Below are 12,767 nucleotides of genomic sequence, written 5' to 3'. Positions count from 1 at the left end.
TATTTACTTGAAAGAAAATGATATTAATGCATATGTACACTTAGCCTCCTAGGCCCATCTCCATTTGAAGTTTATTGCTGCTTTCCATGATAGAAAGGAAAAGAAGAGAAACAAAAAGAAAAGAAAAGAAAAGAAAAGAAAAGAAAAAGCCCATTTTAAAACCATGTGGATGGCAGGGATCTAGAAGTTCTTCATGGGTTGTCCCTGCCCTCCAGTACCATGTCTTCTTCAGTCTCCTGGGATGATCTCTCCGAGACTTCTCCTTCAAATGAATCAACTGCCTTGGTTACTAAATTAATGCTTTCAAATTCCAGGACCTTCCTTGTGTATGGGTCATGGGATATGCTCATCATTCTGAAGTTGTTCTTGCTCTCTCTGCCCTGAATACCACAGCCACATTGATCTGTCCCCAAGACTAGCTTCACTCCTCTGAGTCCTGAGAAGGATCAGCCCCTCAGCAGGGCACTGGCTTTGGTTTGTGAGAGCAGCAGGGCTCGGGGCAACCTCTGAACCTATGCTGTATTTGCCAAGGTGTCATTTTCCAGGCATGCTCATTCTTCTAAGAAAGCAAGCCCTAAACAGGTGTTTAAAATGAAAGAGTGTGCGCAGCAGACTTTAGACAGGTGGAAATAAATTTAGAGAACATATTAAGCCTCTTTGATTTCTTTTGGGAGCTTATGCTCTTAGAATTCGCACTCTGCTTAGATCTAAGAAAAGTCAAAACAGCTGAGAAGGGGAGAGAATCCGGTAATGTCAGCAAGGAAGAGACCGGCTGGGGAGATGGTTCAGTGTGTAAGGTTCATATTGTAAGAGAATGGTGACCTGAGTTCAGATCCCTAGAAACGACATAAGCCAGACTTGGCACTGTATGTTTGTAATGCCAGCACTAGTATAGGCAGACACAAGGCAGAGGTGAGGGAACGCCTAGAAGCTCACAGTCCAGCTAGACTGGCAATAATGCAGCGAACAAGATGGAAGGCAGAGGCAGACACCCAAAGTTGTTTGCTGGTCACTACGTGTATGTCAGCAGACCACCGACACCCCCAACCCCCCTCCATACCCCCCAGCACAATGAGAAAACTCAGATAACGGATAGTAATGACAAAGGAGGAAGTTGTCTCCTTTTCAGAGCTAGAATTAATACGTCCAGTTGGTTTCTAGGCCTCTTCTGCATATGTTTATGTCTTTACCATTTTCTTCAGAGAACTAAGTTGCCTTGCCATACACTGTGTGGCGGAAATGTGGCAAAATTACATACGGCTACACTAACTTTACATTGGTGCCAGGTTTTTTTGTTCTCTGGTTTTTTTTTTTTTTTTGGAGGGGGTCATTTTGTTTTGTTTTTGGTTTTTTGTTTCTGTTTTTTTTTTTTTTACTAACAAAAATTATATTTACTTAGAAGTATTCAGAATGTCTACAAAACAGTCGATTTTTTTTTTTTTTCAATTACAGAGCGGTATTCAGTTAACAGAACAACAATTATCTTCGTATAAGCTGCACCAGAGACAACTGAAGATGAAAACAAAAAAAATTCAAACAAACAAACAAACAAAACTACCGTCCCATACCTAACTAGTTTGTGCTGTACACCAAGAACCTGCTTTAAACTTCCACGCCAATTGACACCCCCAGACTGTACCAGGCAAGGATAGTGGCTATCTAAAGACACATTCGGTAGTGTGGTAACTGTACAGAAAAAAGACGCTGTACAGTTAAAAAACAAATCTTACACAGCCTTACGTTTCTCTCTTTTTTTTTTCTTTAAAAGGAATGAGTTCCTTTTAATGATTTATAGAAAAAAAACTGCACTAGAACCAACTTATTCATCATCCAGTTCCTTCTTTTTCTTGCTCTTTTCACCCCCCTTTCCCTGCATCAGGTTTCCCTTTAGCTCTGTGGGCAGCAATATCCTTCCTGGACTTCTCCTTCAGCTTGGCGGCCATCTTCTCACAGGGCTGCTCGTTTCCTCAGCGGTGCTGTTCCACATTGCTCTTCATTTCTTTTCAGCATCACCAATGGATAAGCCAGGACTCTCACCTTTGACTTTTGGGCGGTACTCAGAACAGAACAAGAAGAAGGCCGAAGAAGGCCCCTTGGGAGCATTGGGGTCCTTGAACTTCTCTTTGGTCTCCCCTTTGGGGGGTTGTAGGTTTTCATTTCTCTTTCATAACGAGCCTTGTCAGCCTTTGCTATATCTTCAATTTTCCCCTTTTCTTTAGCAGACATGGTCTTCCACCTCTCAGAGCACTTCTTGGAGAATTCTGAGAAGTTCACAGAAGCATCTGGGTGCTTCTTCTTGTGCTCCTCCCATCAGGTTTGCACAAAGAATGCATATGAGGACATTTTGCCTCTTGGCTTATTAGGATCTCCTTTGGCCAGGTTCAGTTGATTTTCCTCCTCAAGGTAGAGAGTCAGTCACCCAGGACCCACCCGGTTCTTGCTTTCCCAGTGCTGTTTCTGTGGAGCTCAGAGTACTGCAATGATTGAAGGGGCTAGTTTTTTTTTTTTTTATTAACTTTTTTATTAACTTTATATACATTTCGAGTGTTATTCCCTTTCCCGGTTTCCGGGCAAACATCCCCCTCCCCCCTCCCCTTCCTTATGGGTGTTCCCTTCCCCATCCTCCCCCCATTGCCGCCCTCCCCCCAACAATCTAGTTCACTGGGGGTTCAGTCTTAGCAGGACCCAGGGCTTCCCCTTCCACTGGTGCTCTTACTAGGATATTCATTGCTACCTATGGGGTCAGAGTCCAGGGTCAGTCCATGTATAGTCTTTAGGTAGTGGCTTAGTCCCTGGAAGCTCTGGTTGCTTGGCATTGTTGTACCTATGGGGTCTCAGGCCCCTTCAAGCTCTTCCAGTTCTTTCTCTGATTCCTTCAACGGGGGTCCTATTCTCAGTTCAGTGGTTTGCTGCTGGCATTTGCCTCTGTGTTTGCTGTATTCTGGCTGTGTCTCTCAGGAGCGATCTACATCCGGCTCCTGTCGGCCTGCACTTCTTTGCTTCATCCATCTTGTCTAATTGGATGGCTGTATATGTATGGGCCACATGTGGGGCAGGCTCTGAATGGGTGTTCCTTCAGTCTCTGTTTTAATCTTTGACTCTCTATTCCCTGCCAAGGGTATTCTTGTTCCCCTTTTAAAGAAGGAGTGAAGCATTCACATTTTGATCATCCGTCTTGAGTTTCATTTGTTCTAGGCATCTAGGGTAATTCAAGCATTTGGGCTAATAGCCACTTATCAATGAGTGCATACCATGTGTGTTTATCTGTGATTGGGTAACCTCACTCAGGATGATGTTTTCCAGTTCCAACCATTTGCCTACGAATTTCATAAAGTCATTGTTTTTGATAGCTGAGTAATATTCCATTGTGTAGATGTACCACATTTTCTGTATCCATTCCTCTGTTGAAGGGCATCTGGGTTCTTTCCAGATTCTGGCTATTATAAATAAGGCTGCAATGAACATAGTGGAGCACGTGTCTTTTTTATATGTTGGGGCATCTTTTGGGTATATGCCCAAGAGAGGTATAGCTGGATCCTCAGGCAGTTCAATGTCCAATTTTCTGAGGAACCTCCAGACTGATTTCCAGAATGGTTGTACCAGTCTTCAATCCCACCAACAATGGAGGAGTGTTCCTCTTTCTCCACATTCTCTCCAGCATCTGCTGTCACCTGAGTTTTTGATCTTAGCCATTCTCATTGGTGTGAGGTGAAATCTCAGGGTTGTTTTGATTTGCATTTCCCTTATGACTAAAGATGTTGAACATTTCTTTAGGTGTTTCTCAGCCATTCGGCATTCCTCAGCTGTGAATTCTTTGTTTAGCTCTGAACCCCATTTTTAATAGGGTTATTTGTCTCCCTGCGGTCTAACTTCTTGAGTTCTTTGTCTATTTTGGATATAAGGCCTCTATCTGTTGTAGGATTGGTAAAGATCTTTTCCCAATCTGTTGGTTGCCGTTTTGTCCTAACCACAGTGTCCTTTGCCTTACAGAAGCTTTGCAGTTTTATGAGATCCCATTTGTCGATTCTTGATCTTAGAGCATAAGCCATTGGTGTTTTGTTCAGGAAATTTTTTCCAGTGGGGCTAGTTTTTAAAGAGAAATTTCAGGTGTGTTCTCTTCCATGTCGGAAAGAAATTACCTTCTGTGGTGGAGTTATTGTAATCAACATAACTCTTTTGGAGAAGAGTAGAGTGGTATAGTTAAAAAAATAAATAAATAAAAGGTCTGGATGGGGTTGATCAGTGCTTGCTGTGAACGCTGACCTCTTACTCCATGTCGGATTGACTTGTAGGTTACCATCCTGAGGCTGAGAACTCTGAAATGTTGCTATCCTTCGCTCCTAGGATTAACAGGAGCACCAATTGAGTTTATATTTTTAGTTGAAAATATATAGCTGGCTATATATTTAAGGAGTAATACTGGTCACTCCAAGCAACTGTTGATTAAAACGTATTTTTTTTCCTGGCTAGTATGGTACATTACATCATTGTTAGCCAGACCTTTTAAACCAGTTAGGAAGGTTTCCATTGTAAAGGGACAAAAAGTGGTCTCTTGTAGAATTAAGCAAAATGACGAATTTATTGTAAAGCTCTTAGAGGCTTCTGAAATAACAGAAGACGAAAGTGCTCTTGCTTGCTAAGCCCTCTCTCCAGACCTTCCACAAAGCTTTTGTAGTAGCAAAACAACGGTGGTTATAAATCAACACGCTTTTCAAATATATCAGTTGGTACATTGGGTAGGCAGGTTGCAACAAATAAGGAAAAGGTGTTAAAAGCCTTGGTCAATGACAGCATTCTTAGACCTATGATTGGTAGACACTCGGGGTCTGTTCATACACTCTAAAGATGTTTATCTGACAGACACAGGAGGTCAGGTCCGAACAGAGGTTGGCCAGGGATGACTATTTAGGGTGTTAGTGATAATCCAAGGTAAATTGTAATTAGGCCCTGAAGCCGCGATATTCTAATACCTCGCATTGTTGAATTGCTATCTAATAAGTTAGCTTTTGCAGGCACAAATTCTTTCCAGGGATCCTCATCCACAGGGTCAAGTATCTTAAGTCAATAATTTAGCGTAAGTTGGTAATTTTAATGTCTGTTTTATTACAGGTCTATACTGTACTCCCAGCCATCAGGAAGCAGAAGAAGACTTGTGAATTTGAATCCAACTTGGGCTATGTTATGAGTCCCAGACCACTTCTGGCCCAAAATATTAAACAGAAATTTAGCTGTGCATTATTTATTCTATTGAACCATGTAATACTTAAAAAATCCTAACAGGCTATTTCAAAGTCCAGGTTCTCCATTTTTTCTCTTTTATCCAGCCTGTTTTGCTATACTGAGAAAATAGTTCCCTTTCCTTCCCTGTTCAAAACTACCTTGATGTCACAGAGGCAAGCCCTTTCCCAGACTTATCTAACTAACAGGCTAAGGGTGGTTAATCTCAGGCATGGAGCCGACAAACACAGTGTGTTCAGGAGAGATGTCTGGGAAGAGGAGAGCAATGTTTGGAATCTTTACTGACACTTCGGGGGACGGGACACATGGAGGGAGGAAGGAAAAAAATCTTTTCAAAAGAAATATCCATGTAAGACCTGTGATTCACATTGAAAGGTGCAGACTGAAGGGCAGGACTCTGCCTCTGGTTGTACCAGCTTTCAGTTGAGCTCTGAGTTCTTTGACCAGCTTCCACCACCATTTACTCTGCAGTGCTCTCTCCACCTACCATGGACAGAAGTCCCCCTGAATCTGTGAGCCAAATAAATCCTTTCTCCCCTACAGCAAGAAGGAGAACTGCATTTCAGATATAAAGTATTTTTCTTGTAGGAAAAATGAAAGCATAGTTGGTGGTTATAAGATGTCTCCTTCTCCTCTTCCCTCCTCCTCCTCCTCCTCCTCCTCCTCCTCCTCCTCCTCCTCCTCCTCCCCCTCCTCCTCCTCCTCCTCCTCTACCACCTCCTCCTCCTCCTCCTCCTCCTCCTCCTCCTCCTCCTCCTCCTCCTCTTCTTCTTCTTCTTCTTCTTCTTCTTCTTCTTCTTCTTCTTCTTCTTCTTCTTCTTCTTCCCCTTCTCCTCCTCCTCTCCTCCTCCTCCTCCCCCTCCTCCTCCTCCTACTGCTGCTGCTGCTGCTGCTACTACCATTTTAACCGTCCCCCTCCCCCCGCTTTGGTAAGGTAGTGGTGAAGGCTGGTAGGGTTGTTTGGTGATTTTGAGCCAAAGAAGTCAGAGGTTCTATCCAACTGCATGCTCCAAGAAAGCTGAAATTGCTCCAAATGTGCAAATGTATGCTACTTCTTCCTGAGTCTTCTGAAAATCTTCCCGGATGTGTCCAGATGAAGCCTCCTTTGTTTTGCTGCATTGGTACTGTGGAATTGAAAGGTTGCCAATCACAGAGCCTCCAGGAATGCTGAAGGGCTTTCTGTAAGCACCAATGTTTTCCACAGATAGGTTTATCCACTCATATCTGGGGCACAAATAGGTCATTTTCCCCCTTCACACACTGTGACTAACCCTTTGCCTTGCTACTCTGAAACTTTCCTAATTTCTTTTCAACTCCCTTGTTCACATCCAAAGGAAACTTGGAGAGGAACTTTAAAAAAACAAAACAAAACAAAACAAACAAACTGGGAAACTGTGGGACAGTTTGCATTTCTTAAGGCTGGTGTTTTAACCTTTACTGTAACATTTCTTTTTTTCTTTGCAAATAACAAAACTTGGAAATTTCCCTGGCATTGAAATCCAGCCCTTCCTGGAGCTAAATTAAGCCACAAAGTTGCTGTTCTCTGGTAACGACAATTTTTCTGTCTTAGCTCATTTCCTACTTTTCTTTTAGAAAGGCTTCTCTATTGAATTATCTACCACTTGGGCAGTTTGGACAATGGCCGTTTCGGTTCTGGACTGGGGATTTCTCGAAGAGGCATACAGATTTGCCCATAGTCGGTCGGCCTTTCGCACGCTGATCAAGGGCCATTTCTGCACAGCTGACTTGACCTTTCTCTCCTTCTTCTCTGAGAGGCATTTACATTTTCCCCCCAAACTCATTCATTTTGTTTCACCTGCTGGGAATTGTGCTTACATACAACAATGCTGTAAGAAGCTATTGAGAAACCCTCTGTGCTGTCATTAATGTGTTTTCATTTCCAAACAGAGCAGGGTTTTCTTGTGCAGCCTTCCACTGACACCCTATTCAATCTCCCCATTATCCCTCCAGCTTTGTCTTCCGCTAAACAGTCTCTCTCCTCTTTCCCTCTCTCTTTTTCCTCCAAGCGATTATTTGCATGAAGATTTGCATTTAAATGGATGTGGAAAGTACATTAACAACACCTACACTAACCGTGTAAAAGCTGCACCTCGTTTGTTGCTGCCAGACATGAATGGAGGAAAAAAAATTCAATGAATGTTTTGTAAGGGGAGTCCTCAGGTAACCATGTTTTAGACACAAAGACACTTCATTAGATTGTATTTAATACTGATTATGCATATAGAAATATATGAATACAAATGCCCTATTCCCTAGGGGGGACGCTGTGAAATTTGGTCCAGTTACCTGCTTAACACAGGAGGCAAGCACATTTCAGTATTCAGGTGAAATCTAAAAGCTCCTGAATAGGTTGAGGGGCTTTCCAGGGTTGGTCCATTTTTGAGCTTTATGTCCTCGCTAATAGAATAAGGGAAGAAAGGAAGATAGAATTCAAATACACTGCACTTTACGGCAGTTCCCGAGGCATCTCTTTATCCTTGAGCGGCTGTAGCAATAAGCAGATGCTACAGCACAGAGAGGAAAGGAAAAATAAAAGAATATGATGAATGGAAGGAGAAAGAATGGGGAGAGAGGCTCTGCTCACTTCCTATTTGGGGTCTAGCCAGATTTTAATGAAAAGGAGAAAAAAAAACTAGAAGAACGGGGAAGAGAGAAGAAAGCTAAGAAGAAGAAAAGCGTGCTACAGGGTAATATAAATCAGACAGTGAGTGTGCACACAGAAGAGGGAGGGGAAACCAGGACAGGAGAGCAGAAGCCGTTCAGGAAGGCTGTAAAAGGACCTCGGTGCTTTCCACACAAAGCAGGGGCTCTGGGTTATCATTCAGTATTATGAGGGAGAAAATTAAACTGGTCTTGGCAAAAAGGATTCTATTAAAGGATAATATCTTCCCTTTATTGTTAATTATTTTATGTTTACAGTAGTCAGTGTAAATGTATATTATTCTTACAGTAACACATGGCTTAGCATAAATAATTTACCAGGGATATATGGCTAATTTCTAATTAACTTCTAGCTCTGTTAGTTTGCTTTAGATTAAAGCCCTTTCTCTTCTTAACAAGTCCTTGAAAGCGAAGCAGACAACCTAATTACAGTCATTCATTGTGGAATATTTATATTTAGCCATTAAAAAAAAAGGTAATATCAAACGAGGAGCGTGATGGAAAATGAAGTGGAAGCAGAAAAGGCTGTGCTGGGGGGAGCACGGAGAGTGCTGGGAGGGAGCAAAGGGAGTGCTGGGGGGGAGCACGGGGAATGTATTATTAGTCTTTGTGGTTTTTATGTCTACGTAAGAAAATAAATAGGTCAGAGACATTTATCAGCAGGCCGAATGCGAGACGGTACTATTCCTCTATGCTCCCAAATACAATTATTGTTTAGTGCTTAAAAACAATCTTCCATAGGCTGTATGCTCTAAGGAGAAATCCATAAACATCAGAAACAAGTCTCTAACAAGTCTTCATTGTTTATATAGATGGAGAAAAGAAAAAAAACCATATTTTCCTTCCTGTTAACCCAAAACGAACCCAAATGCCTGAATAGAGCAAATCCAGTGGGTCAAAGGGCTTTGGAATGCAACTGTAGCGGAATCTGATTTCCTACATTATGGTTAGAGTCCTCCACACTGCACCACAGCAAGGTAATAAATAATGTGAACTCTAAAACCAGGCACATAGCCTCAGTTAGGACAGGCTGCCTGCATGAGACGCAATGCTCTCTGAACGCAAGGGTCTGGCCTGAGTCAGAGAGTGTTGGGAAATTCACCACGGGAATGTTGTGGCATAAACACCCTTTGTGTGTGCAGCCTTATCCTCCATGCTGAAGCATCTTTGAAAAGGGACAAAAATGGGATCAGTCCTTGCTTTGTACCTGTGTCCTAATTGACACAAGAGAGGAACCCCCCCCCCCAGACTTTATATCTTGAACTAATCTGTGACACTTCTGTTTGCTCTCCCCCCCCCCCCCATCCCGGAGCTGGGGACCGAACCCAGGGCCTTGGGCTTGCTAGGCAAGCGCTCTACCTCTGAGCTAAATCCCCAACCCTTCTGTGACACTTCTGGACTTGTGACATTGCAGCTCTGAATGAGGCTTTGATAAGTGTGGTGTATTAGAATTAATACACATTTACAATACATGGTGTAATTGTTCCTTTGGAGCTCTTAATGTGTTTTTATAGCGCATACCCCTCCCCCCCTTTAAAAAAAGAAAGAAAGAAAGAATTTCCCCGAACAGAGTATTAGGGGAAAATGTCTGCCTCAAGATTTACTGTTGAGTCTGTACAAAAACACAGCCAAACATCCTAGCGCGTACATTCATCTTGTTAAAGACTGCACGCACCCGGGTGCATTTGTTCTTCAAAGAGCGAGAGGGACATCAAATGCCTTCTTTGTGGTTTCTAAGTCTGGCTGCAGTTTCCCCTGTCCTTTTCTCTTTCCTTCTCTGTCTTCAGACTATAAGGCCAGCTAGGGAACAAGTGAGACAATAAAGAGCAAGAAGGTTTTGGGAATGACGATAAAAGGGAGAAACTTTAAAATCCGCTCAGAAGGCCTGGTCGCTCACATGGGCGAAGCCAGTGAGGAAATTCAGGAAAGGGGAACATGGTGTACCAAAGAACAAAAAGATGGGCACTAAAGTCACTTCCCTTTCCTCTCCCAGTAATTTTTTAAGTGCATCACATCATTTTTACCCAAACACCGGGTGGGTCGGCATCCTAATTCTGTTTTGTCTGCCAGTGTTGGTGCTGTCTCGGCAAAGACCCTCTCAGAGGCCTCAGAGGCCAACTGTCTTATGCCTACACCATTGAGACCCTTGCTATTTGCCTTTCAGTTCAGGTTAGGGAACAGGCAGGAGCTCAAAGGGCAGAAGAAGGGAGCTAAGCCCTTTCTTCCTTGCTCCCTCTTTGCTTTGGTGCTTCGGGTGTGGCGTGGGTCCCTCCATGACAATAATGTTTGCCAAGTCCTGGGCCCCATGGGTTCCAGCAACAGACGCTGGTGGCACAGGGTATGAAAAGCTTCGTGTTACTACGTGTCTTGGGGCTCATCCTCTCCCAGTCTTGCTTACACTTCTGCAAGTAATCACTTTATAAAGCGTATTTGTTGCTCTGACAAATACAGCAAGTGGGCAAACAGAAGCAGTTGGTTGTAAATACCCCACTCCTGCCCATTTCGCTTCCATAGTGGTTGAAATACTCCACGGCTCGGTAGGCTATAAAGTTTTGGCAAATTCTTTCTATGGCTGGCAAAAGGATGAGTCTTTCAAGCTCTTGGTTGCTTTTATTATGTAGACGATGCTTTGCTTTGGTCGGAGTTGTACTTGTGTGCTTTAGCAAGGCCGAACCAGCAACCGTCTACAGAGACCCTTAAACGGAATTGGGGTGGGTTATTGTCACTAGAAAGTCCGGTGGCACAGAAGCTTCTAGACATGATTAGGGTTAGCAATTTGAAAGATGCCTCAGGACTCTGCTTCTTTCAGTCGAAATCTCAACTGGATTTTCTTCTGCGACAGCTTTGGCTTTTGACTGAATTATTCTCATGGATTAAAACTCCTCTGGGAGCTCTTGTACTATGCTCCCCGCCCCCTTTTCAGACCATGGAAACGGTGGACTTTCTCAAGAAGTTAGGATTATTCCTTTAACTTTTAACAGGGCAGCCTTGGGAGGATAAAATGCTACTGAATAGAAAGAGGGGAAAAGAATGTCGTGATGTGCGTACACTTTATATGTTTTAAAGCAGTTTACAGAAATATTCTGTCCGCCGTTACAGAAATGAAACACAAGGGCCAGGTGTGAATGAAGACGCAGAAAACCGTGAGCGACTTACACCCAACACAACCATGACCTTCACAACTGCCTTAAGCACCTGTCTCTGGTCCACTGATAAATACCCTTAAAAACAACCGTGTCTGTCTAGTCTCTGCTTTATGGCAAAACTAAAATAAGGGATTTTGGAAAGCACACTGAATATATTACCTTATGTCCAATGGATGGGCAATCAATTTTAATTACCCTGTTTATGAATGGGAGAGTAAGATAAGGCAGTCAGAAAACATCTCTGAGAAACAAAACATTTGGTGGGGCAAAGCGGTTTCTTTTCAAATACAGTTTAGCCATTAACTTTGTGGAACCTTAGGCATGGTCATGAGAACCTACAGCTCTTGGTTTACTCTTCCTCCAGGAAGTGAGAAAGACTCAGGAGTTAGAACCTGGGCCCTCCCTTTAATTCTTGCCTTCTTTTAATGAAAATTTCTGCAAGACAGAATTAGCAGGCAGGCAGTCACTGGGCTTAAGTTTTGATTTTACTTCACTATTCAGGAAACAGATAACAGTGAAAAAACAGTATTTGCCACGTGGACATTTCCTTAAGGAAAAGCATTTCAGAAGAAAGAACTCTGTAGTTATCAAACTCCATCAAAGACTAGGCAGGATACTATTATTTATATTTAATTTACATATAAATATTTATATTTAATACCTTCCTTGGACTTAGACTGTCTTCTTTGGGTTGTGAATTTCTAGATCCTGATAGATAACTGGAACCAAGTGGAAATAAGCCTTTTAGCTTATTTCCTATCTGATCTAGAAGGAGACGATTGGGAGATCCTTGCTGGATATCCTCCAAAGCACATGGGACAAGAATCACCTGAGAAGCTTGGGCTTGTGGTAGCTACTCTCCAAAGCTGGCTCTCTCTCCAGTGAAATATAACCTCTGTAGACTACCGCCTTTGAGCCTAGACCGGCTAAATAGAGGTGGAAATGCTGCTTCCTCACCACCAAGCACACTAAGAAGTCTAGTCCATCTTGCCCGGTCTCTTAAGATCTCTTGGGATGTTCTCTCTGGGCACTAGAAAGACCAAGGAGATCCAGTTTCATGAAAGAGGAACTACCCAGAGGCTCTTCCGTATGATGGATCCAAGGAGGCGACATGGTAAGGACTTCCTGGGGGAGGAATGTCGGCAGGTTCATTGAGCAGTCCCACTGCTGTGCCAGTGAGCTGATGCACTGAACATGAGCAGGAAAGCCATTGTAGCTGAGCTCTATCTGGAATTTAGAGGACTCCAGCCTCACCTGCCCTGATTGCAACTGCATCTTATGTGAATCCATGTGGGCAGACCACTCCAGAAACTCATCAACTCTAGAACCACGGAAGTAATAACACACAGTGTAAAGGCACAGAGCATTGGACGGTCCGTTGTATACCAATAGATCATTGAAACAAGTCCTGTCCATAGACAGCTGAATGGTTCTATAGTGGCCAAAGTGGTCCATGGTCCAATTTTAATTTGGTCCAGGGGTTGTGACTGTGAAGAATAAAACGACACCTTAAAGACTGAATTGCTTCGTCTGTCAGACTTCTTTGTCCCCAGGCTGTTCTCATTCCTGTTATGGGCTTATTCCAACCCTATTTTCATACTCCTCTACTCTATAGATATTTAAATTTAGCAATGCTTTTAGTTTTTCTCTGGGTGCTAACTCTGACTCCAATTTACCTTTAATCTCTGAGGTATCCACCAT

Source organism: Rattus norvegicus, chromosome 18 (assembly GCF_036323735.1).
Source record: "Rattus norvegicus strain BN/NHsdMcwi chromosome 18, GRCr8, whole genome shotgun sequence".
Classification (NCBI taxonomy): Eukaryota; Metazoa; Chordata; class Mammalia; order Rodentia; family Muridae; genus Rattus; species Rattus norvegicus.
Note: the sequence above shows the minus strand (reverse complement) of the source record.